This window comes from Salmo salar, chromosome ssa06 (assembly GCF_905237065.1).
Source record: "Salmo salar chromosome ssa06, Ssal_v3.1, whole genome shotgun sequence".
NCBI classification, from domain to species: domain Eukaryota; kingdom Metazoa; phylum Chordata; class Actinopteri; order Salmoniformes; family Salmonidae; genus Salmo; species Salmo salar.
In genome coordinates this window covers 90,401,774-90,429,620 of record NC_059447.1, presented here as the reverse complement: position 1 = coordinate 90,429,620, position 27,847 = coordinate 90,401,774, and the positions used below count along the sequence as shown (strand labels likewise).

General features: G+C 45.7%; 1 long non-coding RNA gene across 1 annotated transcript; it reads right to left on the bottom strand.

Annotated features, from left to right (window-relative positions):
* Positions 1-259: 259 nt before the first annotated feature.
* LOC106608289 (uncharacterized) lies at positions 260-27,607 on the bottom strand. Its single transcript, XR_006770374.1, has 3 exons — positions 27,372-27,607; positions 5,929-6,106; positions 260-1,631 (listed from the first exon to the last, which is right to left on the bottom strand). It is a non-coding gene; the product is annotated as an uncharacterized lncRNA (long non-coding RNA).
* Between the last annotated feature and the right edge of the window lie 240 nt (positions 27,608-27,847).

Sequence of the window (27,847 nt, the reverse complement as noted above, 5' to 3'; positions counted from 1 at the left end):
CAGCAGCAGGCAGGAGGAACAGGCTCCCTCAGAGAGCAGAGCTGCAGCGGCAGGCAGGAGGAACAGGCTCCCTCAGAGAGCAGAGCTGCAGCGGCAGGCAGGAGGAACAGGCTCCCTCAGAGAGCAGAGCTGCAGCGGCAGACAGGAGGAACAGGCTCCTCAGAGAGCAGAGCTGCAGCGGCAGGCAGGAGGAACAGGCTCCTCAGAGAGCAGAGCTGCAGAGAACAGCTCCCTCAGAGAGCAGAGCTGCAGCGGCAGGCAGGAGGAACAGGCTCCCTCAGAGAGCAGAGCTGCAGCGGCAGACAGGAGGAACAGGCTCCCTCAGAGAGCAGAGCTGCAGCGGCAGGCAGGAGGAACAGGCTCCCTCATTTGAGAATAAAACACAGAAACACAGACATGTTACAGACACTTTACAGACACTTTACAGACAGAACCCCTTCCCCTCTTTATTACACGATTGTGATATGTGATTAATAAACATTGACACTAGTTCATTTTGAATAATAGTTTAACAATTAAAACAAGTTTAAACACTTCACTTCAAAGAATTATCACTTTCAAAATGTATAAATAAGCCTACTGGTATGTAAAGATTAGACATCGTAGTCTAAACAACACTAGATAGTGGAGCAGGAACAAGTTGGCTGTTATTACTACATCATCATTTCAGGTAAACAATAAAAAACTCCAAAACACCTACCTCGCTCTACTGATCAATGGAATAGATCTACTGGCTGAGCAGACCTTTGTTCCAGCCCAGGAATAGATCTACTGGCTGAGCAGACCTTTATTCCAGCTCAGCAATAGATCTACTGGCTGAGCAGACCTTTGTTCCAGCCCAGGAATAGAGCTACTGGCTGAGCAGACTTTTATTCCAGCTCAGCAATAGATCTACTGGCTGAGCAGACTTTTATTACAGCTCAGCAATAGATCTACTGGCTGAGCAGACCTTTGTTCCAGCCCAGGAATAGATCTACTGGCTGAGCAGACTTTTATTCCAGCTCAGCAATAGATCTACTGGCTGAGCAGACCTTTGTTCCAGCCCAGGAATAGAGCTACTGGCTGAGCAGACTTTTATTCCAGCTCAGCAATAGATCTACTGGCTGAGCAGACCTTTATTCCAGCTCAGCAATAGATCTACTGGCTGAGCAGACCTTTATTCCAGCTCAGCAATAGATCTACTGGCTGAGGAGACTTTTATTCCAGCTCAGCAATATATCTACTGGCTGAGCAGACCTTTATTCCAGCCCAGGAATAGATCTACTGGCCGAGCAGACTTTTATTCCAGCCCAGCAATAGATCTACTGGCCGAGCAGGCTTTTATTCCAGCTCAGCAATAGCACACTTGATTATCAACTAGATTTGATAAGTTTAAATCAGGTGTGTTATTGCAGGGCTGAAACATAACCCTGCACACACAGCAGAGCTACAGCAGGGTTGGCCTGCTCTAATTTGAATAGGTTTATATATTGTGTGTGATGATTAAGTGTGGTTTTTGTATGCAACATTCGCTAACATAGGTAGGCCTACACATTTAACCCATGGCATACAGGATATACCCTTAGTCTATTGGGACATTCATTGGGACCTCTCTCTTCATCTGCAAACCAGGCTTTCATAGCTTTCCATACCTGAGGGACAGAAAACATCACAAAGAAACAGGCTTCATTATACTCATATTAGAATATCATGTTGCTATTATCTCTCTGTCTTCAAAAGGGTTCCCCTCGAGGGAGTGGAACTGGGTCATATGTTTATAATGTCCTCCCACAAAATGACCTGCCCTGTCCAGTATCCTACACCCTCCTGTCCTGTCCAGTATCCTACACCCTCCTGTCCTGTCCAGTAGTCTACACTCTGCTGCCCTGTAGCCTACACTCTCCTGTCCAGTAGCCTACACTCTCCTGTCCAGTAGCCTACACTCTCCTGTCCAGTAGTCTACACTCTCCTGTCCAGTAGCCTACACTCTGCTGCCCTGTAGCCTACACTCTCCTGTCCAGTAGCCTACACTCTCCTGTCCAGTAGTCTACACTCTCCTGTCCAATAGCCTACACTCTCCTCTCCTGTCCAGTAGCCTACACTCTCCTGTCCTGTAGCCTACCCCCTCCTGTCCTGTCCAGTAGCCTACACTCTCCTGTCCTGTCCAGTAGCCTACACTCTCCTGTCCAGTAGCATACACTCTCCTGTCCTGTCCAGTAGCCTACACTCTCCTGCCCTGTCCAGTAGCCTACACTCTCCTGTCCTGTAGCCTACCCCCTCCTGTCCTGTCCAGTAGCCTACACTCTCCTGTCCAGTAGCCTACCCCCTCCTGTCCTGTCCAGTAGCCTACACTCTCCTGTCCAGTAGCCTACACTCTCCTGTCCAGTAGCCTACCCCCTCCTGTCCTGTCCAGTAGCCTACACTCTCCTGTCCAGTAGCCTACACTCTCCTGTCCTGTCCAGTAGCCTTCACCCTCCTGTCCAGTAGCCTTCACCCTCCTGTCCTGTCCAGTAGCCTACACTCTCCTGTCCAGTAGCCTACACTCTCCTGTCCTGTCCAGTAGCCTACACTCTCCTGTCCTGTCCAGTAGCCTACCCTCTCCTGCCCTGTAGCCTACACCCTCCTGTCCAGTAGCCTACACTCTGCTGTCCAGTAACCTACACTCTCCTGTCCAGTAGCCTACACTCTCCTGTCCAGTAGCCTACACTCTCCTCTCCTGTCCTGTCCAGTAGCCTACACTCTCCTGTCCAGTAGCCTACACTCTCCTCTCCTGTCCAGTAGCCTACACTCTCCTCTCCTGTCCAGTAGCCTACACTCTCCTCTCCTGTCCAGTAGCCTACACTCTCCTCTCCTGTCCAGTAGCCTACACACTCCTGTCCAGTAGCCTACACTCTCCTGTCCAGTATCCTACACTCTCCTGTCCAGTATCCTACATTCTCCTGTCCAGTAGCCTACACTCTCCTGTCCAGTAGCCTACACTCTCCTCTCCTGTCCAGTAGCCTACACTCTCCTGTCCAGTAGCCTACACTCTCCTGTCCAGTAGCCTACACTCTCCTGTCCTGTCCAGTAGCCTACACTCTCCTGTCCAGTAGCCTACACCCTCCTGTCCAATAGCCTACACCCTCCTGTCCAGTAGCCTACACTCTCCTGTCCAGTAGCCTACACTCTCCTGTCCAGTAGCCTACACTCTCCTGTCCAGTAGCCTACACTCTCCTGTCCAGTAGCCTACACTCTCCTGTCCAGTATCCTACACCCTCCTGTCCAGTATCCTACACCCTCCTGTCCAGTAGCCTACACACTCCTGTCCAGTATCCTACACCTTCCTCCTGTCCAGTAGCCTTCACCCTCCTGTCCAGTAGCCTACACACTCCTGTCCAGTAGCCTACACTCTCCTGTCCAGTAGCCTACACTCTCCTGTCCTGTCCAGTAGCCTACACTCTCCTGTCCTGTCCAGTAGCCTACACTCTCCTGTCCTGTCCAGTAGCCTACACTCTCCTGTCCTGTCCAGTAGCCTACACTCTCCTGTCCTGTCCAGTAGCCTACACTCTCCTGTCCAGTAGCCTACACTCTCCTGTCCAGTAGCCTACACTCTCCTGTCCAGTAGCCTACACTCTCCTGTCCAGTAGCCTACACTCTCCTGTCCTGTCCAGTAGCCTACACTCTCCTGTCCAGTAGCCTACACTCTCCTGTCCAGTAGCCTACACTCTCCTGTCCTGTCCAGTAGCCTACACTCTCCTGTCCTGTCCAGTAGCCTACACGCTCCTGTCCTGTCCAGTAGCCTACACTCTCCTGTCCTGTCCAGTAGCCTACACTCTCCTGTCCAGTAGTCTACACACTCCTGTCCAGTAGCCTACACACTCCTGTCCAGTAGCCTACACTCTCCTGTCCAGTAGCCTACACTCTCCTGTCCTGTCCAGTAGCCTACACTCTCCTGTCCTGTCCAGTAGCCTACACTCTCCTGTCCTGTCCAGTAGCCTACACTCTCCTGTCCTGTCCAGTAGCCTACACCCTCCTGTCCTGTCCAGTAGCCTACACTCTCCTGTCCAGTAGCCTACACTCTCCTGTCCTGTCCAGTAGCCTACACTCTCCTGTCCAGTAGCCTACACTCTCCTGTCCAGTAGCCTACACTCTCCTGTCCAGTAGCCTACACTCTCCTGTCCTGTCCAGTAGCCTACACTCTCCTGTCCAGAGAATCCTGTCCAGTAGCCTACACTCTCCTGTCCTGTCCAGTAGCCTACACGCTCCTGTCCTGTCCAGTAGCCTACACGCTCCTGTCCTGTCCAGTAGCCTACACTCTCCTGTCCTGTCCAGTAGCCTACACTCTCCTGTCCAGTAGTCTACACACTCCTGTCCAGTAGCCTACACACTCCTGTCCAGTAGCCTACACTCTCCTGTCCAGTAGCCTACACTCTCCTGTCCTGTCCAGTAGCCTACACTCTCCTGTCCTGTCCAGTAGCCTACACTCTCCTGTCCAGTAGCCTACACTCTCCTGTTCAGTAGCCTACACTCTCCTGTCCTGTCCAGTAGCCTACACTCTCCTGTCCAGTAGCCTACACACTCCTGTCCAGTAGCCTACACTCTCCTGTCCAGTAGCCTACACTCTCCTGTCCAGTGGCCTACACTCTCCTGTCCTGTCCAGTAGCCTACACTCTCCTGTCCAGTAGCCTACACTCTCCTGTCCTGTCCAGTAGCCTACACTCTCCTGTCCAGTAGCCTACACACTCCTGTCCAGTAGCCTACACACTCCTGTCCAGTAGCCTACACACTCCTGTCCAGTAGCCTACACTCTCCTGTCCAGTAGCCTACACTCTCCTGTCCAGTAGCCTACCTACTCCTGTCCAGTAGCCTACCTACTCCTGTCCAGTAGCCTACACTCTCCTGTCCTGTCCAGTAGCCTACACTCTCCTGTCCTGTCCAGTAGCCTACACTCTCCTGTCCAGTAGCCTACACTCTCCTGTCCAGTAGCCTACACTCTCCTGTTCAGTAGCCTACACCCTCCTGTCCAGTAGCCTACACTCTCCTGTCCTGTCCAGTAGCCTACACTCTCCTATCCAGTAGCCTACACTCTCCTATCCAGTAGCCTACACTCTCCTGTCCAGTAGCCTACACTCTCCTGTCCAGTAGCCTACACTCTCCTGTCCAGTAGCCTACACTCTCCTGTCCAGTAGCCTACACTCTCCTGTCCTGTCCAGTAGCCTACACACTCCTGTCCAGTAGCCTACACTCTCCTGTCCAATAGCCTACACTCTCTTGTCCAGTAGCCTACACTCTCCTGTCCAGTAGCCTACACACTCCTGTCCAGTAGCCTACACTCTCCTGTCCAGTAGCCTACACTCTCCTGTCCAGTAGCCTACACCCTCCTGTCCAGTAGCCTACACTCTCTTGTCCAGTAGCCTACACCCTCCTGTCCAGTAGCCTACACTCTCCTGTCCAGTAGTCTACACCCTCCTGTCCAGTAGCCTTCACCCTCCCTTCACTGACAGCTGCAGCTGCATTGTCACCCTCTTCCATGGCGTCAGCATGCTTGAGTTCGGCTGGCGGCTAGCCAAACCAAACGAGTGTGCTCGCATTCTCCCATAGAAGACCTTTGCTTGAGAAATGAGAAAAAAGCGGCAGTAGTACTGTTTGTCCATTTTGAGACGCCGTAGCCAGTACACAAGAAATCTGCCATTAATTTGTTACACAGTTTTACATCTAACTAAGATGTTTGGTGCAGTATTTCTCAATGACATTTTTGACATGTAATTGGTCATCTTCCATTGAATGATAACAAAGACTTTACTGAAGAATCCTTACAGTTGATCAATCACCAATAATTTGTATTATTGTATTTTTTATTGAACTTTTATTTAACTAGACAAGTAAGTTAAGAACAAATTCTTATTTACAATGACAGCCTACCCCGGCCAAACCCTAACCCGGACGGCGCTGGGCCAATTGTGTACTCACCCTATTGGACTCCGAATCACAGCCGGTTGTGATACAGCCTGGAATACGAACCAGGGTCTGTAGTGATGCCTCTAGCACTGAGATGCAGTGCCTTAGATCGCTGCGCCACTCGGGAGCCCAGAGTCAAAAGGGCGGGGACTTCGACTACCAACTTCGGCTTGCCTCAACAATAAAAGTCCTGAATGAAAATAAACATTGCAAAATGTCATCAGAATAACTCTATCTAAATGTTTCGGACTGGAAGCATGAGGACACCTTCACGGTGAGGGTGATAATGTGGGTGGGTGTTAGGGAGTTGGTGGGGGTTAGGGTTAGGGTGAGGGTGAGGAGGATTTAGGAGCTAGAGACAGGCAGGCTAAATGGGTATCACCTCTCTAAGGGGTTGTTAATGGCAGTAGTATGACCTCTCTAAGGGGTTGTTAATGGCAGTAGTATGACCTCTCTAAGGGGTTGTTAACGGCAGTAGTATGACCTCTCTAAGGGGTTGTTAATGGCAGTAGTATGACCTCTCTAAGGGGTTGTTAATGGCAGTAGTACCACCTCTCTAAGTGGTTGTTAATGGCAGTAGTATGACCTCTCTAAGGGGTTGTTAATGGCAGTAGTATGACCTCTCTAAGGGGTTGTTAATGGCAGTAGTATGACCTCTCTAAGGGGTTGTTAATGGCAGTAGTATGACCTCTCTAAGGGGTTGTTAATGGCAGTAGTATGACCTCTCTAAGGGGTTGTTAATGGCAGTAGTATGACCTCTCTAAGGGGTTGTTAATGGCAGTAGTATGACCTCTCTAAGGGGTTGTTAATGGCAGTAGTATGACCTCTCTAAGGGGTTGTTAATGGCAGTAGTATGACCTCTCTAAGGGGTTGTTAATGGCAGTAGTATGACCTCTCTAAGGGGTTGTTAATGGCAGTAGTATGACCTCTCTAAGGGGTTGTTAATGGCAGTAGTATGACCTCTCTAAGGGGTTGTTAACGGCAGTAGTATGACCTCTAAGGGGTTGTTAACGGCAGTAGTATGACCTCTCTAAGGGGTTGTTAACGGCAGTAGTACCACCTCTCTAAGGGGTTGTTAATGGCAGTAGTATGATCTCTCTAAGGGGTTCTTAACGGCAGTAGTACCACCTCTCTAAGGGGTTGTTAATGGCAGTAGTACCACCTCTCTAAGGGGTTGTTAACAGCAGTAGTACCACCTCTCTAAGGGGTTGTTAATGGCAGTAGTATGACCTCTCTAAGGGGTTGTTAACGGCAGTAGTATGACCTCTCTAAGGGGTTGTTAACGGCAGTAGTATGACCTCTCTAAGGGGTTGTTAATGGCAGTAGTATGACCTCTCTAAGGGGTTGTTAACGGCAGTAGTACCACCTCTCTAAGGGGTTGTTAATGGCAGTAGTATGATCTCTCTAAGGGGTTGTTAACGGCAGTAGTACCACCTCTCTAAGGGGTTGTTAATGGCAGTAGTATGACCTCTCTAAGGGGTTGTTAATGGCAGTAGTATGACCTCTCTAAGGGGTTGTTAATGGCAGTAGTACCACCTCTCTAAGGGGTTGTTAACGGCAGTAGTATGACCTCTCTAAGGGGTTGTTAATGGCAGAGTTGTATCTCATCTAGAAAGGAACACCCATTTCTAGGTTAACTGCTGTACCAATAAAGGTACAGGTACTTGAAATACTTCAGATGTGTTGACAGGAATCTGTTATCACCTTGGTTCACCGATCCATTCACTGAATTACGCTACAGCTACGAGGCTGGTGAGAATGGTGACATTTCAATGATCACTTTAAAAATAACGTATTTTTATTAACCTCTTTTGTTTCCTTTTACTGTCACTTGTTCGTCGGACCGAGGAGGAAAATAACGAACGAACGAGATCGAGTTACAAATCGTAGAAGACTAAAGAAAAAATATTTTCCAGTTTGAATCAAAACAAAACGTAGAGAGAGGTTGTATCCTGTATGGAAGTGGATTTCCTGCCCTCTAAAATAGGACAACAGGGTATCTAAAATAGAACAACAGGGTGTCTAAAATAGGACAACAGGGTGTCTAAAATAGGACAACAGGGTATTTAAAATAGGACAACAGGGTGTCTAAAATAGGACAACAGGGTGTCTAAAATAGGACAACAGGGTGTCTAAAATAGGACAACAGGGTATTTAAAATAGGACAACAGGGTATTTAAAATAGGACAACAGGGTATTTGAAATAGGACAACAGGGTATTTAAAATAGGACAACAGGGTGTCTAAAATAGGACAACAGGGTATTTAAAATAGGACAACAGGGTATCTAAAATAGGACAACAGGGGATCTAAAATAGGACAACAGGGTATCTGTCATGTCCTGACCATAGAAAGCTCTTATTTTCTATGATAGAGTAGGTCAGGGCGTGGGGGTTTTTCTAGTTATTATTTTCTATGTGGGGTTCTAGTTTAGTTTTTCTATGTTTGGGTGATTTGTATGATTCCCAATTGGAGGCAGCTGGTAATCGTTGTTTCTAATTGGGGATCATACATAAGTAGCTTGTTTTTCACTTGTGGGTTATGGGATATTGTTTATGTGTAGTTGCATTGTTAGTCACGGTTCGTTTATTTTTTATTTATTTGTTATTTATCTAAAGTTTCACTTTTGAATAAATTATGTGGAACGCTACTCACGCTGCGCTTTGGTCCGACCATTATTATTATAACGAACGTGACAGTATTTAAAATAGGACAATAGTTTATCTAAAGTAGGACCCTATTCCCTACATAAGTGCACTAAGGCCCACAGGGTGGATGTTTCCCGGCAGAGCTGGTACATTCTCTACTGTGTTGTGTTTCTTCCTTCATCAATGAACGGTTGGTTTACAGTCAACAGACTGAGCATGTGTTCCAAATGGCACCATATTCCCTATGGGGCCATGGTCAAACATTGTGCACTATCTAGGGATTAAGTTGCCATTTGGGACAGAGAGGCATGTCTGTTTACTGGTTAAACAGCCTGTCTGAGGGACAGATGGGTCACAGACAGAGAGGCCAGTCTGTTTACTGGTTGAATAGTCTGTCCCTAGAACATAGACCAGGGGAACTTCTGCTGGTGGTAGTAGTCTAGTATCAGTTTACATAGTGATGTAATGACATAATTACACTGAAACATCACAGGCTCAGTCTGTCACAGAGTGTACAGCACTGACTGTGACCTTTGACATTTGAGAGTACAGTTTGCTGTGTACAACAATAAGGATTATTTTACTTATGTGTTGACCTCACCTGACCCAATGTGTTAACGATGCGAGAAAATATATCAGGAAGGTGTGAAAAGAAAGCCCGGAAAATCGTCAAAGACTCCAACCACCCAAGCCATAGACTATTTTCTCTGCTGCCGCACGGCAAGAGATAGCGGTGCAGCAAGTCTGACACCAACAGGCTCTGGAACAGCTTCGAGCTTCAAGCAATACGACTGATAAATAGCTAACAAAATAGCTACACGGACTATCTGAGTTTACCTTGTATATTTATTGACCTTTTATTTCAATCTTTGGACAGTTTCTATGCACACTCACAAGGCTCTACACAGTGACACACACGGTCACTCCAACACACACACACACACACACACACACACACACACACACACACACACACACTCTCACTCCATCATTTGATCACTCACACATAATATGCATTTATACTGACTCTACACACCCACACACCCACTCCTATCCAAGCTGCTGCTACTCTGTTTATCTTACATCCTGTTGCCTAGTCACCTTACCCCTATATATATCTACAGTTGAAGTTGGAAGTTTACATACACCTTAGACAAATACATTTAAACTCAGTTTTTCACAATTCCTGACATTTAATCCTAGTAAAAATTCCCTGCCTTTGGTCAGTTAGGATCACCACTTTATTTTAAGAATGTGACATGTCAGAATAATAGTAGAGAGAATTATTTTTTTCAGCTTTTATTTCTTTCATCACATTCCCAGTGGGTCAGAAGTTTACATACACTCAATTAGTATTTGGTAGCATTGCCTTTAAATTGTTTATCTTGGGTCAAACATTTCAGGTAGCCTTCCACAAGCTTCCCACAATAAGTTGGGTGATTTTTGGCCCATTCCTCCTGACAGAGAAAATGTAACTGAGTCAGGTTTGTAGGCCTCCTTGCTCGCACACGCTTTTTCAGTTCTGCCCACAAATATTCTATAGGATTGAGGTCACGGCGTTGTGATGGCTACTCCAATACATTGACTTTGTTGTTGTCAAAACTATAGTTTGTTAACAAGAAATATGTGGAGTGGTTTTCAAACAAGTTTTCATGACTCCAACCTAAGTGTATGTAAACTTCCGACTTCCACTGTATCTTCCTCCATCACTCCAGTATCCCTGCACATGTAAATATGGTATTGGAACTGACTTTTTAAACATTTCCTGTATATAGTATGCTTACTTACCTACTTTATTGTGTATTTCATATTTCTTAGTAACACATTGATATTGATTACTGCATTGTTGGATATGGAGCTGGCAAGAAAGGCATTTCACTGTACCTGTGCATGTGACATTAAAACTTGAAATAACCTGGGAACCAAAACTTTACAAACACACAAATACAACGTACACACACACACACACACACACACACACACACACACACACACACACACACACACACACGTACCTGTATCATGTGGTAGTGAAAACAGTGTATGGTATGGTCTCTCTCTATGGGCCTGTAGACAGACAGGGTATTTATGTCCAGCTCGTCTCAAGGAAACACTAAACAGACAGGGTATTTATGTCCAGCTCGTCTCAAGGAAACACTAAACAGACAGGGTATTTATGTCCAGCTCGTCTCAAGGAAACACTAAACAGACAGGGAATTTATGTCTAGCTCAGCTCCATGGAAACACTAAACAGACAGGATATTTATGTCCAGCTCAGCCTCAAGGAAACACTAAACAGACAGGATATTTATGTCCAGCTCAGCCTCAAGGAAACACTAAACAGACAGGGAATTTATGTCCAGCTCAGCCTCACGGAAACACTAAACAGACAAGAAATGTATGTCCAGCTCATTCTCACGGAAATATTAAACAGACAGGATATTTTTGTCCAGCTCAGTCCCATGGAAACACTAAACAGACCAGGTATTTATGTCTAGCTCAGCCTCAAGGAAACACTAAACAGATCAGGTATTTATGTCCAGCTCAGGCTCATGGAAACACTAAACAGACAGGGTATTTATGTCCAGCTCAGCCCAATGGAAACACTAAACAGACAGGGTATTTATGTCCAGCTCAGCCCAATGGAAACACTAAACAGACAGGGTATTTATGTCCAGCTCAGCCCAATGGAAACACTAAACAGACAGGGTATTTATGTCCAGCTCAGCCTCATGGAAACACTAAACAGACAGGGTATTTATGTCCAGCTCAGCCCAATGGAAACACTAAACAGATGTTGCAGGCCTTCCTCAAGTATCGTTTCAAGTAGATGTCCTGGATGAGTGGGAGCCCGGTCCCAATAATGTACTGGGCCGTCTTTATCACCTTCTGGAGGACCTTGTGGTCGTGAATTGAACAATTCCCGTACCGGGCTGTGATGCAACCGGTCAGGACTCTCTCGATGGTGCAGCGGTAGTGTTTGGAGAGGACTCGTGGTGGCATGCCGAATTTCTTCAGGCGCCTTAGGAAGTAGAGACGCTGTTACGCCTGCTTGACAAGAATGGTAGTGTTGTTGGTCCATGTGAAGTCCTCGTGATATGGAACTTAAAACTGCTGAGTCTCTCTACTGCAGTCCCCATTGATGCAGATTGGGGCATGTTCCCTCCTCTGCTTCCTGAAGTCAACAATCAACTCCTTTGTTTTGCTGACGTTGAGGGAGGGGTTGTTGTCCTGGCACCACAATTCCAGTTCACTTACACTACCGTTCAAAAGTTTGGGGTCACTTAGAAATGTCATTGTTTTTGAAAGAAAATCAAATTTGTTGTCCATTAAAATAACATCAAATTGATCAGAAATACAGTGTAGACTTTGTTAATGTTGTAAATGACTATTGTAGCTGGAAACGGCAGATTTTTTATGGAATATCTACATAGGCATACAGAGGCCCATTATCAGCAACCATCACTCCTGTGTTACAATGGCACGCTGTGTTAGCTAATCCAAGTTTATCATTGTAAAAGGCTAATTGATCATTAGAAACCCTTTCGCAATTATGTTAGCACAGCTGAAAACTGTTGTACTGATTAAAGAAGCAATAAAATGGGTCTTCTTTAGACTAGTTGAGTATCTGGAGCATCAGCATTTGTGGGTTTGATTACAGGCTCAAAATGTCCAGAAACAAAGAACTTTCTTGTCAAACTCGTCAGTCTATTCTTGTAGGCTGACTCACCGTTGTTGGTTCTCAGGCCTACAAGCGTGGTGTCGTCAGAAAACTTGATGATAGGGATGGTGTCGTGCAAAGCCATGCAGTCGTGGGTGAACAGAGAGTACAGCAGAGGGCTGAGGACACACCCCTGGGGGTCCCCTGTGTTAAGAGTCAGTTTGGAGGAGATGTTGTTTCCAATCCTCACAGCCTGTGGTCTGCCCGTAAGGAAGTCCATGATCTAGTTGCAGATGGTGGTGTCCAGACAGACTCACAGTCTGTCAGTCCAATATTAACTTCTTGAGAACACCATTATTAGGATAAGTTAACTCTGTTATTAGGATAAGTTAACTCAGTTATTGGAATAAATTAACTCAGTTATTAGGATAAGTTAACTCAGGACCTTGAGTTTTCAGGGGGCTAGCAGGAAATTATACTTGGTCTGACTTGGAGAAAAGAAAACATTGGAAAGGAAGGAGATTGTGCTCAGAGGGAAGAAATTAGGTCTGCGTTCTAAACGGAAACCTATTCCCTGTATAGTGCACTACTTTTGAGCATAGCCCTATGGGCCCTGGTCAAATGTAGTGTTCTATATAGTGAATAGGGTGCCATTTGGGAAGGACACTCTGTTTTGCAATAACATCTGATTACAGTATTAATAGACTGATCCCCTGTCAGGGGATAAACACTACTTAGCAAAAACAAAACAATCAAGAAGTCAATCAATCTGGAAAACAAAAAACCTACCGATGCACAAGGAACTCCATGCTAGAAAACAAAACACCCATGGTGCACCAGGAACTCCATGCTAGAAAATAAAACACCCATGGTGCACCAGGAACTCCATGCTAGAAAACAAAACACCCATGGTGCACCAGGAACTCCATGCTAGAAAATAAAACACCCATGGTGCACCAGGAACTCCATGCTAGAAAATAAAACACCCATGGTGCACCAGGAACTCCATGCTAGAAAATACAACACCCATGGTGCACCAGGAACTCCATGCTCGAAAATACAACACCCATGGTGCACCAGGAACTCCATGCTAGAAAATACAACACCCATGGTGCACCAGGAACTCCATGCTAGAAAATACAACACCCACTGATGCACCAGGAACTCCATGCTAGAAAATACAACATGACAGACATTTTTATTTAAAATTCTTATTTACAATGGCAGCCTAGGAACAGTGGGTTATCTGTCTTGTTCAGGGGCAGAACAACAGATTTTTACCTTGTCAGCTCAGGGACTTGATCTAGAAACCTTTCAGTTACTGGCCCAATGCTCTAACCACTAGACTAACTAGGCGAACCACTAGGCTATCTGCCGAAATCAATGTGGAAACAAAACACCCACAATGCATCAGGAACGCCATGCTAGAAAACAAAACATGACAGACATAGAAATAGAAGTGTCTGTTTAGACTGAAGAGATTTTTCTCTATTTGGCTGCTGAACGTTTGAATGCCATCTACTACATTGATTGTAATGGATAGGACCAACTAGTCTTTGAGAATGGTGTGTTGTGGATGAAGGCCATTGTGCAAAAAGGAATCATCCTCCTCAAAGCAACTTTCTAATGTCAGGCACTAAAGCGGTCAAGGCATTGGACTCTGACAGACTGAACTCTGAACCCAAGATCCCACGGAGGTCAAGAGGTCATTGACATCAGTTTTCATCATAACTTCTGCTTCACCCTCTAAACTCAACACAGGCACGGCTGTGTTGTTTTTGGACGATCTCATTCGCCAGCAGTTGTTTCCTCAGCTGGAGAGAGCGAGCACAAAGGGATATAGAGGCATTGTTTAGCATGTTAACACTGTCAGTCTATCCCTCGGTTGTAAAAATAGTCCTCAGCTCCATTCTCTCTTTGCAGAGCCAGGGAGCGGAGAGCCAAAAACAATATTTGGCCTAGGCAGCAGATGTCCCCTAACTAACAAGCCCACTAGGGCTGGGAGGGGGAGCTCTTGGCATCGCTATACTCCGGAGAGAGAAGAAGAATGACATGGAAACAATGTGTGTTTATGAGGACTCTCTAGAAAAATGTATGCAGCAACACCCTCGTTGCTTTAAGAGGAGAAAGTGAGAGCTCTTGTCTTGCTTTCAGGGTTTCAGTTTTAAAATTGATGAGAACCCTTTTGGTTCCAGGTAGACATTTTTGGGGTTCTCTTTTGGGTTCCTTTCCACAGAGGATTCTACATGGAACCCAAAAATGTCCTATCTGAAACCAAAAAGGGTTATCCTATGGGGACAGCTGAAGAACCCTTTTGGAACCCTCTGTATGTTTTACAACATAAAGAAACAGCTCTCTCTCTCTCTCTCTCTCTCTCTCTCTCTCTCTCTCTCTCTCTCTCTCTCTCTCTCTCTCTCTCTCTCTCTCTCTCTCTCTCTCTCTCTCTCTCTCTCTCTCTCTCTCTCTCTCTCTCTCTCTCTCTCTCTCTCTCTCTCTCTCTCTCTCTCTCTCTCTCTCTCTCTCTCTCTCTCTCTCTCTCTCTCTCTCTCTCTCTCTCTCTCTCTCTCTCTCTCTCTCTCTCTCTCTCTCTCTCTCTCTCTCTCTCTCTCTCTCTCTCTCTCTCTCTCTCTCTCTCTTGCCAAAGCAAGTGAAATAGATAATAAACACAATAAAATTAACAGTAAACATTACACTTGCAAAAGTTCCAAAGAAATAAATACATTTCAATTGTCATATTATGTTTATATACAGTGGTGTAATGACGTGCAAATAGTTAGAGTACAAAAGGGAAAATAAATAAACATAGGTTGTATTTACAATATGACAGTTTATCCACATTGGATTTGTTTTCGAGTTCTTTGTGGATCTGTGTAATCTGAGGGAAATATATGTCTCTTATATGGGCATACATTTGGCAGGAGGTTAGGAAGTGCAGCTCAGTTTCCACCTCATTTTGTGGGCAGTGTGCACATAACCTGTCTTCTCCTGAGAACCAGGTCTGCCTTCAGTGGCCTTACTCAATAGCAAGGCCATGCTTACTCAATTTTGTACTCTCTGTTTAGGGCCAAATAGCATTCTAGTTTGTTCAGTTTTTTTGTCAATTCTTTCCAATGTGTCAGTTAATTATCTTTTTGTTTTTCCATGATTTGGTTGGGTCTAATTGTGTTGCTGTCCTGGGCTCTGTGGGGTCTGTTTGTGTTTGTGAACAGAGCCCCAGAACAAGCCTACTTAGGGGGCTCGTCTCCAGGTTCATCTCTCTGTAGGTGATGGCTTTGTTATAGAAGGTTTGGGAATCGCTTCCTTTTAAGTGGTTGTAGAATTGAACGTCTCTTTTCTGGATTTTGATAAATAGCCGGTATCGGCCTAACTCTGCTCTGCATGCATTATTTGGTGTTTTATGTTGTACATGGACAGTCTCAATTTGGTGTTTGTCCCATTTTGTGAATTCTTGGTTGGTAAGCGTACCCCAGACCTCAAAACCATAAAGGGCAATGATTTCTATAACTGATTCAAGTGTTTTTAGACAGATCATAATTGGTATGTCAAATGTTATGTTCCTTTTGATGGCAGAGAAGGTCTCTCAGATCGTTCACAGCTTTGTGGAAGTTACCTCTGACACTGATGTTTAGGCTTGATAAGCTTGATAAGCCTTTGTTTTGGTTTGTTTGTCAATTATGATGTGCAGGGTGAATACGTGGTCTGTCGTACAGTAATTTGGTAAGAAGCTAGTTTGACATTTGCTCAGTATATTGTTTTACTGAGGAAATGTACGAGTCTGCTGTTAATGCAGAGGATTTTCCCAAGGTTGCTGTTAATGCATAGCCCAATGGTAGTCATTGGGGTCACATTTGTTTCCACTTTTGTGGATTGAGGTGATCAGTCCTTGGTTCCAAATATTGGGGAAGATGCCAGATGATGTTAGAGAGTTTAAGTATAGCCAATTGGAATTTGTAGTCTGTATATTTTATAATTTAATTTAGGATACCATCAACCCCATAGGAATTTTAGGGTTGAAGGGTTTGTATTTTGTCCTGTAGTTCATTCAATTTAATTGGAGAATCCAGTGGGTTCTGGTAGTCTTTAATAGTTGATTCTAAGATTTTATGTCCTGCTATCATGTTGAGGTCCTTGTCGCAGGGGCGGGGGGCATGGGGTAGGCAGAAGGGGCATAGGTCTGATATGGGGGGCGGGGCCTATATAGGGTGTGGCCAGGCTTTGTTTGGGGTGGTTTCAGCTGGTTGGGGCGTGGCTGGTGATGCTGTGGTCTGGGTGTAGATCTTTTTTGCATGGGTTCTCTAGGTACAGGTCCTTCGGGAGGGGGTCTTGCAAGTCTGGGAGGGTGTCTCGCTGGTCTGGGCGCGGTGTCCGTTGCTCCTGTGTGAGGTACTGGGGCTACGGTTGAGGGTGACGGCCTTCAGGGTCCTGGCAAAAGTTGGGATTGCTGCCTTTGTAGAGGTGGACCTGGTTGTAAAGGCTGTTCAAGTCCAGGGTGGAGTGGTGGGCCAGGTAGACATTAGGCTTTGAGGCACAGTCACAGGAAATGTTTGCATTGTCCCGCTGCATGGTGAAAGTATTTTCGTGGTAGCAGGGTGGAGATAACCACTCGTGCGTTGGGGAAAGTGGAAGAAGCTTTTTCAATCACTCCCTTGAGTGCTGTGGACACCCTTTCCTGCTGTGCTCTCAGGTCATTTGTGCCCATGTGAATTATGATGTGGTTGTCCTCTGACAACAGCTCCGGGGCAGTGATTAGGCACCAGAGTTTATCCTCTTGAATGTATTTGCCATTTGAGTCAATGAGGAGCACAATCTCTGGATATTGTGTGTCCTCAGTGGATGTGTGGGGGTTGTCAGGAGGGCTATCGGGGGAACTGACAGTGGGAGTGGGGTCTGTTGGGTTGGTGGGTCCTGTGTTGTTCTGTCCCATTGTGGTGTTGAGGTTGTGGTCTGGTTCTGAGGTGGGCTGTTCTGCTGGCTTCTCTGGGGGGAGTGGCCTGCTCTCTGTCACACCTCAGCTTTCTCACCTTCTCCTTCAGTGCCATGTGTGCCTCTTTAAGTTCTCTCACCTCAGTCCGTAGAGCAGCCAGCTCTCTCAGACAGCCGTCCGTCTCCACCTTCTGCCCTCCAGGTGGGGGGGGGGGTTGTTGTGCTGGTCTGTTTTGTGGGTTTGTTCTGTCTGGATTGGGTGGACTAGCTCTCTGAGCTCCACCATGTCTCTCTCCAGCTCTGTGAATTTACACCTCTCAATGATGGAGGAGCAGCACAGTTGTGGGACCTGGGTGTGTTCAGTGCTGGGGGGGGGGGGGTGACTATCCTCGTCTGCAGGACAGCTTGAAGAGGTGTGATCAGACTCATTCAGGATGGGGGAGTTGTTACAGAGAGAGACTCTTTCCTGCTGTTCTCTCTCTTTGATCCCATAAAAGTCCTGCTGAAACTGCATGAGGACGCCCTGCACCATTACTGTCCCCAGACTGAGGATGCCCTGCACCATTACTGTCCCCAGACTGAGGATGCCCTGCACCATTACTGTCCCAGACTGAGGATGCCCTGCACCATTACTGTCCCAGACTGAGGATGCCCTGCACCATTACTGTCCCAGACTGAGGATGCCCTGCACCATTACTGTCCCCAGACTGAGGATGCCCTGCACCATTACTGTCCCCAGACTGAGGATGCCCTGCACCATTACTGTCCCAGACTGAGGATGCCCTGCACCATTACTGTCCCCAGACTGAGGATGCCCTGCACCATTACTGTCCCCAGACTGAGGATGCCCTGCACCATTACTGTCCCCAGACTGAGGATGCCCTGCACCATTACTGTCCCCAGACTGAGGATGCCCTGCACCATTACTGTCCCCAGACTGAGGATGCCCTGCACCATTACTGTCCCCAGACTGAGGATGCCCTGCACCATTACTGTCCCCAGACTGAGGATGCCCTGCACCATTACTGTCCCCAGACTGAGGATGCCCTGCACCATTACTGTCCCCAGACTGAGGATGCCCTGCACCATTACTGTCCCCAGACTGAGGATGCCCTGCACCATTACTGTCCCCAGACTGAGGATGCCCTGCACCATTACTGTCCCCAGACTGAGGATGCCCTGCACCATTACTGTCCCCAGACTGAGGATGCCCTGCACCATTACTGTCCCCAGACTGAGGATGCCCTGCACCATTACTGTCCCCAGACTGAGGATGCCCTGCACCATTACTGTCCCCAGACTGAGGATGCCCTGCACCATTACTGTCCCCAGACTGAGGATGCCCTGCACCATTACTGTCCCCAGACTGAGGATGCCCTGCACCATTACTGTCCCCAGACTGAGGATGCCCTGCACCATTACTGTCCCCAGACTGAGGATGCCCTGCACCATTACTGTCCCCAGACTGAGGATGCCCTGCACCATTACTGTCCCCAGACTGAGGATGCCCTGCACCATTACTGTCCCAGACTGAGGATGCCCTGCACCATTACTGTCCCAGACTGAGGATGCCCTGCACCATTACTGTCCCAGACTGAGGATGCCCTGCACCATTACTGTCCCAGACTGAGGATGCCCTGCACCATTACTGTCCCCAGACTGAGGATGCCCTGCACCATTACTGTCCCAGACTGAGGATACCCTGCACCATTACTGTCCCAGACTGAGGATGCCCTGCACCATTACTGTCCCATACTGAGGATGCCCTGCACCATTACTGTCCCAGACTGAGGATGCCCTGCACCATTACTGTCCCAGACTGAGGATGCCCTGCACCATTACTGTCCCAGACTGAGGATGCCCTGCACCATTACTGTCCCAGACTGAGGATGCCCTGCACCATTACAGTCCCAGACTGAGGATGCCCTGCACCATTACTGTCCCAGACTGAGGATGCCCTGCACCATTACTGTCCCAGACTGAGGATGCCCTGCACCATTACTGTCCCCAGACTGAGGATGCCCTGCACCATTACTGTCCCAGACTGAGGATGCCCTGCACCATTACTGTCCCCAGACTGAGGATGCCCTGCACCATTACTGTCCCAGACTGAGGATGCCCTGCACCATTACTGTCCCCAGACTGAGGATGCCCTGCACCATTACTGTCCCAGACTGAGGATGCCCTGCACCATTACTGTCCCAGACTGAGGATGCCCTGCACCATTACTGTCCCAGACTGAGGATGCCCTGCACCATTACTGTCCCCAGACTGAGGATGCCCTGCACCATTACTGTCCCAGACTGAGGATGCCCTGCACCATTACTGTCCCCAGACTGAGGATGCCCTGCACCATTACTGTCCCCAGACTGAGGATGCCCTGCACCATTACTGTCCCAGACTTGTAGGTTAACAGAGGTCGTTTCAATTTCCTCAATGTCTAGTATTGTGAGTTTCCACCCTGGGCCAATACTCTCTCTCTTGACATAGGGGTAGTGTACTCTTATAGCACTGTGTCATGCCAGGGGAGGGTCTGTGTGGATAATTAAGTTGCTTACGTTCCTCTTTTTGTAGCAGTCAGCAAGTAGTGTCTCTGGATTAACCTTGAGGAGCTTTTTTTTGTACTTATTCCGTGCAGTGTTTTTTTTTTATATCCATGGGGTACTGTATTGTAATGACCTCTGAACAGGGATAAGCCAATGGGGGCTTCAAAGGCCTCTGCATTTGGGTGGAGGTGGGGGGTGGGGGGCTGTGGATCTCTCCTGCCATTGTTAGGCTCAATAGTTTTCACACCTCTCACTTCACACTTCCTTGCTAATTGAAGTTGCAGCCAGGTCAGTTTTGTCCTTGCAGCTTGGTAGCTTAGTAGCCTTGTTTATTAGGCTTTATATAACAAAATTACTTTTACTTTCTAGCTTCAGAAGTAGGTTCAGACTGAACATTACTCACTCAGTTTTGTGTTGGATGGTATTTCCAGGTTCCGCTGTGTTTCTTCTGCAGGTTTTGGTTTATGACCTCAGTATCTCTCTCTCTCTCTCACTCTCTCTCACTCTCTCTCACTCACTCACTCACTCACTCACTCACTCACTCACTCACTCACTCACTCACTCACTCACTCACTCACTCACTCACTCACTCACTCACTCACTCCCTCTCTGTACTGGTCTAGTGTTTACTAGATCTACTGGTCCAGTCTGTACTAGATGTACTGGTCTGTTTAGTAGATGTACTGGTCTAGTGTTTACTAAATATACTGGTCTAGTGTTTACTAGATGTACTGGTCTAGTGTTTACTAGATGTACTGGTCTAGTGTTTACTAGATGTACTGGTCTGTTTAGTAGATATACTGGTCTAGTGTTTACTAGATGTACTGGTCTAGTGTTTACTAGATGTACTGGTCTGTTTAGTAGAGGTACCGGTCTGTTCACTAGATGTACTGCTCAAATGTTTACTAGATAAACTGGTCTAGTGTTTACTAGATGTACTGGTCTAGTGTTTACTAGATGTACTGGTCTAGTGTTTAGTAGATGTACTGGTCTAGTGTTTACTAGATGAACTGGTCTAGTGTTTAGTAGATGTACTGGTCTGTTTAGTAGAGGTACTGGTCTGTTGAACTAGATGTACTGGTCTAGTGTTTACTAGATGAACTGGTCTAGTGTTTAGTAGATGTACTGGTCTGTTTAGTAGAGGTACTGGTCTGTTGAACTAGATGTACTGGTCTAGTGTTTACTAGATGTACTGGTCTGTTTAGTAGAGGTACTGGTCTGTTGAACTAGATGTACTGGTCTAGTGTTTACTAGATGTACTGGTCTGTTTAGTAGATATACTGGTCTAGTGTTTACTAGATGTACTGGTCTAGTGTTTACTAGATGTACTGGTCTGTTTAGTAGATATACTGGTCTAGTGTTTACTAAATGTACTGGTCTAGTGTTTACTAAATGTACTGGTCTAGTGTTTACTAAATGTACTGGTCTAGTGTTTACTAGATGTACTGGTCTAGTGTTTACTAAATGTACTGGTCTAGGGTTTAGTAGATAAACACAAAAAAAAATACTGCAATGACGCAAGTTAACATGTCCTTTACATTTTCAGTGTCTTGACACAACAGACCTCCTCTCCAGTCTGAAGGGGCACAAAATAGAAACTGCTAAACTGCTAAACTGCTAAACTACAAACACTGCTGGTTAAAAGTGATGATTATGATTGTTCCTCTGGCTCAGGCTCAGAGTTAAGAACATAAAAACTTCAAACATGAGCAACAACAACCAGCTGCTGACGCCAATCTATATAAATAACCATATGTACACACACACAAGCCTGAGTAATGACAACCAGCTGCTGGCACCAATCTATATAAATAACCACACACACACACACACACACACACACACACACGGATCGGGAGCTGAGAATATCACTTGCAGTGAAGAATGGCTGGCCATAGGAGAATTATAGAAGTTGGATTGTCACACACAAGTACACACACACACACACACACACACACACACACACACACACAGGAGAAGTGTGCGAGTCTCACCCCAGTGTCTGACTGGGAGAGAGATAATATTGTGGTCTGGATGAGGTTTGTAAAAAAAGAACAGATCTGAGTTGTTACAGTATGTCTGTGTTGTGACCATGTGGGCTTGTTTATTCTGCAGCTCATCTCTGCAGTTAAAACACATGGAAAGAAGAGAAGCAACATGCTAAGGGTTTGAAGACTTACATCTGACTCTGCACCGTCGAACAGGAGGCCAGTTGAAGAGAACATGGAGGCCAGTTGAAGAGAACATGGAGACCAGTTGAAGAAAACATGGAGGCCAGTTGAAGAAAACATGGAGGCCAGTTGAAGAGAACATGGAGGCCAGTTGAAGAGAACATGGAGGTCAGTTGAAGAGAACATGGAGGCCAGTTGAAGAGAACATGGAGGCCAGTTGAAGAGAACATGGAGGCCAGTTGAAGAAAACATGGAGGCCAGTTGAAGAGAACATGGAGGCCAGTTGAAGAGAACATGGAGGCCAGTTGAAGAGAACATGGAGGCCAGTTGAAGAGAACATGGAGGCCAGTTGAAGAGAACATGGAGGCCAGTTGAAGAGAACATGGAGGCCAGTTGAAGAGAACATGGAGGCCAGTTGAAGAGAACATGCAGGCCAGTTGAAGAGAACATGCAGGCCAGTTGAAGAGAACATGCAGGCCAGTTGAAGAAAACATGGAGGCCAGTTGAAGAGAACATGGAGGCCAGTTGAAGAGAACATGGAGGCCAGTTGAAGAAAACATGGAGGCCAGTTGAAGAAAACATGGAGGCCAGTTGAAGAAAACATGGAGGCCAGTTGAAGAGGACATGGAGGTCAGTTGAAGAAAACATGGAGGTCAGTTGAAGAAAACATGGAGGTCAGTTGAAGAAAACATGGAGGCCAGTTGAAGAAAACATGGAGGCCAGTTGAAGAAAACATGGAGGCCAGTTGAAGAGAACATGGAGGCCAGTTGAAGAAAACATGGAGGCCAGTTGAAGAAAACATGGAGGCCAGTTGAAGAAAACATGGAGGCCAGTTGAAGAAAACATGGAGGCCAGTTGAAGAGAACATGGAGGCCAGTTGAAGAGAACATGGAGGCCAGTTGAAGAAAACATGGAGGCCAGTTGAAGAGAACATGGAGGCCAGTTGAAGAAAACATGGAGGCCAGTTGAAGAAAACATGGAGGCCAGTTGAAGAGAACATGGAGGCCAGTTGAAGAGAACATGGAGGCCAGTGTGGAACACTGTATATGCTGTAAAGGAGCTGCATGTGTGCAGAGAGAATTTGATTTGATGTGAGCATAGAGTGCATGTACAGTGGCTTCAGAAAGGATTCATAACCCTTGACTTATTCCACATTTTGTTGTGTTACAGCCTGAATTCAAAATGGATTAAATATAAATACATCTTCACCCATCTACACACAATACCACGTAAGGATAAAAGTGAAAACATGTTTTTAGAAATGTTTGCAAATGTATTGAAAATGAAATACAGAAATGTATAATTTACATAAGTATTCACACCCCTGAGTCAACACTTTGTAGAAGCACCTTTGGCGATGATTACAGCTTTGAGTTGTCTTGGGTATATCTGTATCAGCTTTGAGTTGTCTTGGGTATATCTGTATCAGCTTTGAGTCGTCTTGGGTATGTCTGTATCAGCTTTGAGTCGTCTTGGGTATGTCAGTATCAGCTTTGAGTCGTCTTGGGTATATCTGTATCAGCTTTGAGTTGTCTTGGGTATGTCTGTATCAGCTTTGAGTCGTCTTGGGTATGTCTGTATCAGCTTTGAGTCGTCTTGGGTATGTCAGTATCAGCTTTGAGTCGTCTTGGGTATGTCTGTATCAGCTTTGAGTCGTCTTGGGTATGTCAGTATCAGCTTTGAGTCGTCTTGGGTATATCTGTATCAGCTTTGAGTTGTCTTGGGTATCAATAAGTGCATAGATGATGTCGTCTCCACAGTGACTATGCGAACATATCCCAACCCCCCCAAAAAACATTATTACAGGCAATATCCGCGCTGGGCTAAAGGCTAGTGATACCGCTATGACCTCCGAAGAGATATCAAACATGCAAAAGGACAATATAAAAGGAAGATGGAATCATATTAAACTTGCTCTGACGCTCGTCATATGTCGTACAGTTACGGATTACAAAGGGAAAGACAGATGTGAGATGCCCGGTGATGCAGAACTTACAAAATGAGCTAAATGCCTTTTGATGCTCGCTTCAAGGAATACAACACTGAGTCTTGTGTGAAAGCCCTTGTTGTTCCCGATGAATGTGTTTTTTAACTCTTGTTGGCTGATGTGAGTTAAACTTTTGAACAGGTTAACTTCCGCAAGGCAGCCAGGCCAGACGGAATGCCAGGGTACATTCTCAAAGCATTCGCAAACCAGCTGGCAAGTCTCTTCACATTTTCAATCTCTCCTTGTCCCAGTCTAAAATCCAAACATGTTTCAAGCTGACTACCATTGTCCTTGTTCCAAAGAGCTCCAAGGTAACCAGCCTAAATGACTATCGCCCTTTAGCACTCCCATCTGTAATTATGAAGTGCTTTGAAAGGTTGGTCATGGCAAACATAAACACCATCATCCAAGACACGCTGGACACACTCCAATTCGCATACCGCCCCAACACATCCACAGATGACGCAATCTCATTTGTGCTTCACACTGGCCTCTTCCACCTGGACAAGATGGGAAATAACTATGTGAGAATGCTGTTCATAGACTACAGCTCAGTGTTCAACACCATAGTCCCCTCCAAGCTCATCACCAAGCCGGGGACCCTGGGACTGAACCCCTCCCTCTACAACTGGATCCTGGACTTCCTTCTTTATTTTACTCTTATTATTATTATCCTGATGCCTAGTCACTTTACCCTGCCTTCATGTACATATCTACCTCAAATACCTTATTATTATCTATCCTGATGCCTAGTCACTTTACCCTGCCTTCATGTACATATCTACCTCAAATACCTCATTATTATCTATCCTGATGCCTAGTCACTTTACCCTGCCTTCATGTACATATCTACCTCAAATACCTTATTATTATCTATCCTGATGCCTAGTCACTTTACCCTGCCTTCATGTACATATCTACCTCAAATACCTTATTATTATCTATCCTGATGACTAGTCACTTTACCCTGCCTTCATGTACATATCTACCTCCTTATTATTATCTATCCTGATGTCTAGTCACTTTACCCTGCCTTCATGTACATATCTACCTCAAATACCTTATTATTATCTATCCTGATGTCTAGTCACTTTACCCTGCCTTCATGTACATATCTACCTCATTATTATCTATCCTGATGCCTAGTCACTTTACCCTGCCTTCATGTACATATCTACCTCATTATTATCTATCCTGATGTCTAGTCACTTTACCCTGCCTTCATGTACATATCTACCTCAAATACCTTATTATTATCTATCCTGACACCTAGTCACTTTACCCTGCCTTCATGTACATATCTACCTCAAATACCTTATTATTATCTATCCTGATGCCTAGTCACTTTACCCTGCCTTCATGTACATATCTACCTCAAATATCTTATTATTATCTATCCTGATGTCTAGTCACTTTACCCTGCCTTCATGTACATATCTACCTCAAATACCTTATTATTATCTATCTGAATGCCTAGTCACTTTACCCTGCCTTCATCTACATATCTACCTCCACTGCCATGGCTATGCCTCTTAAATCTTGTGGAGTCCCAGGTAAAGACAGACAACGCAAACTTATGGGACACTTAAGTCAACCTTTTTTATCTAGCCTGCTAACTGCCTATTGGATGAGAGATGCACATTGCTCTTGCTTGCTGATTGTAAACTTGGCAGCATTAAAACCTGATCCAAATGGTTACATAATCAGGCCTAGACTGTAGGCCTGCGCAGTTATTTTGGCAATGAAACAAAACAGAACGTTTGAGGGTTTATTCCAATTCGCCGACATTACCGCAGCTTACAGCCCATGGCCAATAATTGTGTACTCACTTGATAACAATAGTAAATTCCTCGTTGCACTGTGTTGTTGTCGCCCAGGTATTATAATCGTCTTGTCTAAAAACTTAGGCTTAATCAGTAGTGAAACTTTGCCAGGGGACTACAGAGTACAGTCTGGAGGAACGAGATTTGCAATTTCATAATCTGTGAACCTTTTTCTTGCACTTTGACAGGTAAATATTTTTCTTATAGCTTTAATATTTAGCTAATGAATTTCCTAATATTTAGATAATATTTTGCTTCTTACTTCCGCTACACATCTCAAGCCTCTCTCTACCAGCTGTTGCCGTGCGCAACAGGCTATAGGCTGCACAAGCCTCTCCGCAATAGACCATTCCTCTTCTCGTAAAAATCCCAGGAAAGATATTGGCTACAAAATCTGGGCAGCTAGTCTTACAACAGCTATCCTCTACAGACCTTCTCTGGGTAAGATATATGTGTATGAGAGGGAGTACACACACACACAATATCTACTCTTACAGTCTGTCAACAGTGGTGAGGTATGTGTTGCAGTAGTATCATGAACACATGCCACACACACTTGGTGATAGTATGTATACAATCCATGCATATCTTTATCAGTATCCCCCATACTGCCCTGCTCTGCTGATGCAGAGGTATGTGTTAAAGTATCATGCACACACACACACACACACCTAAACATATACATCTATTTAATGTGCTGGGGCCCCGCTGTGTAAACTCCCACAGCCGCTCGCTGTGGTGAGGTATGTGAAAGTATTACAAGCTTGCAGCACCCCCTACTTACACTCTCTCGCTCTCTCTGCAGCTGCTGCTTTTGCCCTGTGGATATTGCCATGTCTTGCCCCCATGAGTAAACCCATGTATGCAGCAGGTATGTGTGGTACGCTGCTTGTCCACGGGGGTGGGGGGGGGCACGGTGCACTTGTGCCAAGGTCAAGGCACAAAGGGGTCAAACAGTCAGCCGTATGAACGCCTCAGCTGAAACAGAGTTTGAGGACAGGTGTCTGTGTTGTGTGTTTTTTTTTTTTTTTAAGTTTTCAGTCACTTTCCTCAACGGCTGTTCACCTTTTAATCTACGTGGTCTTTACTGTAATAATGACTTTGCCTATGTGGCTAACTAAACGTTAAATCGCTTAATCTTAAATCACAACTGTGTCAGAAGTTGATTGGGATGGCTTCCTCCTATCACAAGGTTAGATCCTTTTCTCTCTCTCTCTGTCTCTCTGTTTGTGGTGTAAATTACCACGGCAGCATGGTTTCCCTGATCTGACAGAGGAGGGCAAGAGTTGGTCCATGTTTGATTCTTATGGCATCAAATCATCCTCTAAAGTCCCTCGCGTGCGAGATAGCGCTGTGGAGCAAGATGAAAAATCATTGAGCAAACAAACACTGAGTCGAGAGCAAAGAGGTTGAGTGCCACGAAAGCACAGACCAGAGGAGCGTGCAAAAATTTGGTAGAGCGCGCAAAGGATGTGTCCCGCGAGCAACAGGCCATATTTGAGAGCAAGTGTGACTTTGGGGTAAGCAGAATATTATTGCGCAGATCAAAAAGAAAAATGTCGAAATAAAAAAATATAGAACCTTAACCCAAGAAACATGGTTCAAATGTGTAAAAAATATATTTTGAAAACATTTTCCACCAACTATAGGCATGTCTTTGTAAAGTTTTCACTCTCAAGTCTCTCAAGTCTTCTTACCTTTGGGTTTCAAAGGTAAGCATCACACCTGGCCATGACTGGAGAGTCCCATAGGGCGGCGCACAATTGGCCCAGCATCGTCCTGGTATGGCCCTGGGTTGTAAATAAGAAATAAGAATTTGTTCTTAACTGACTTGCCTAGTTAAATAAAAAAATGTATAATTATAAATACATAAAATAAACATTTAATTGAACAAAAAAAGATTTGTTTTATTGTAATTGTCGGATTGGGAACTACCATTGTCTATCAAATTACAGTGTCAAATTATTTCAATTTGGAAGTTTTATTGAGTACAGGCAGTAATACAGGAGCCAAATCACATAGAGAGTCTCATCACATCAGATGTTATCATTGAGCTAGAGCCATCTGTGGAAAGAGGAGTCTCATCACATCAGATGTTATCATTGAGCCGGAGCCATCTGTGGAAAGAGGAGTCTCATCACATCAGATGTTATCATTGAGCCGGAGCCATCTG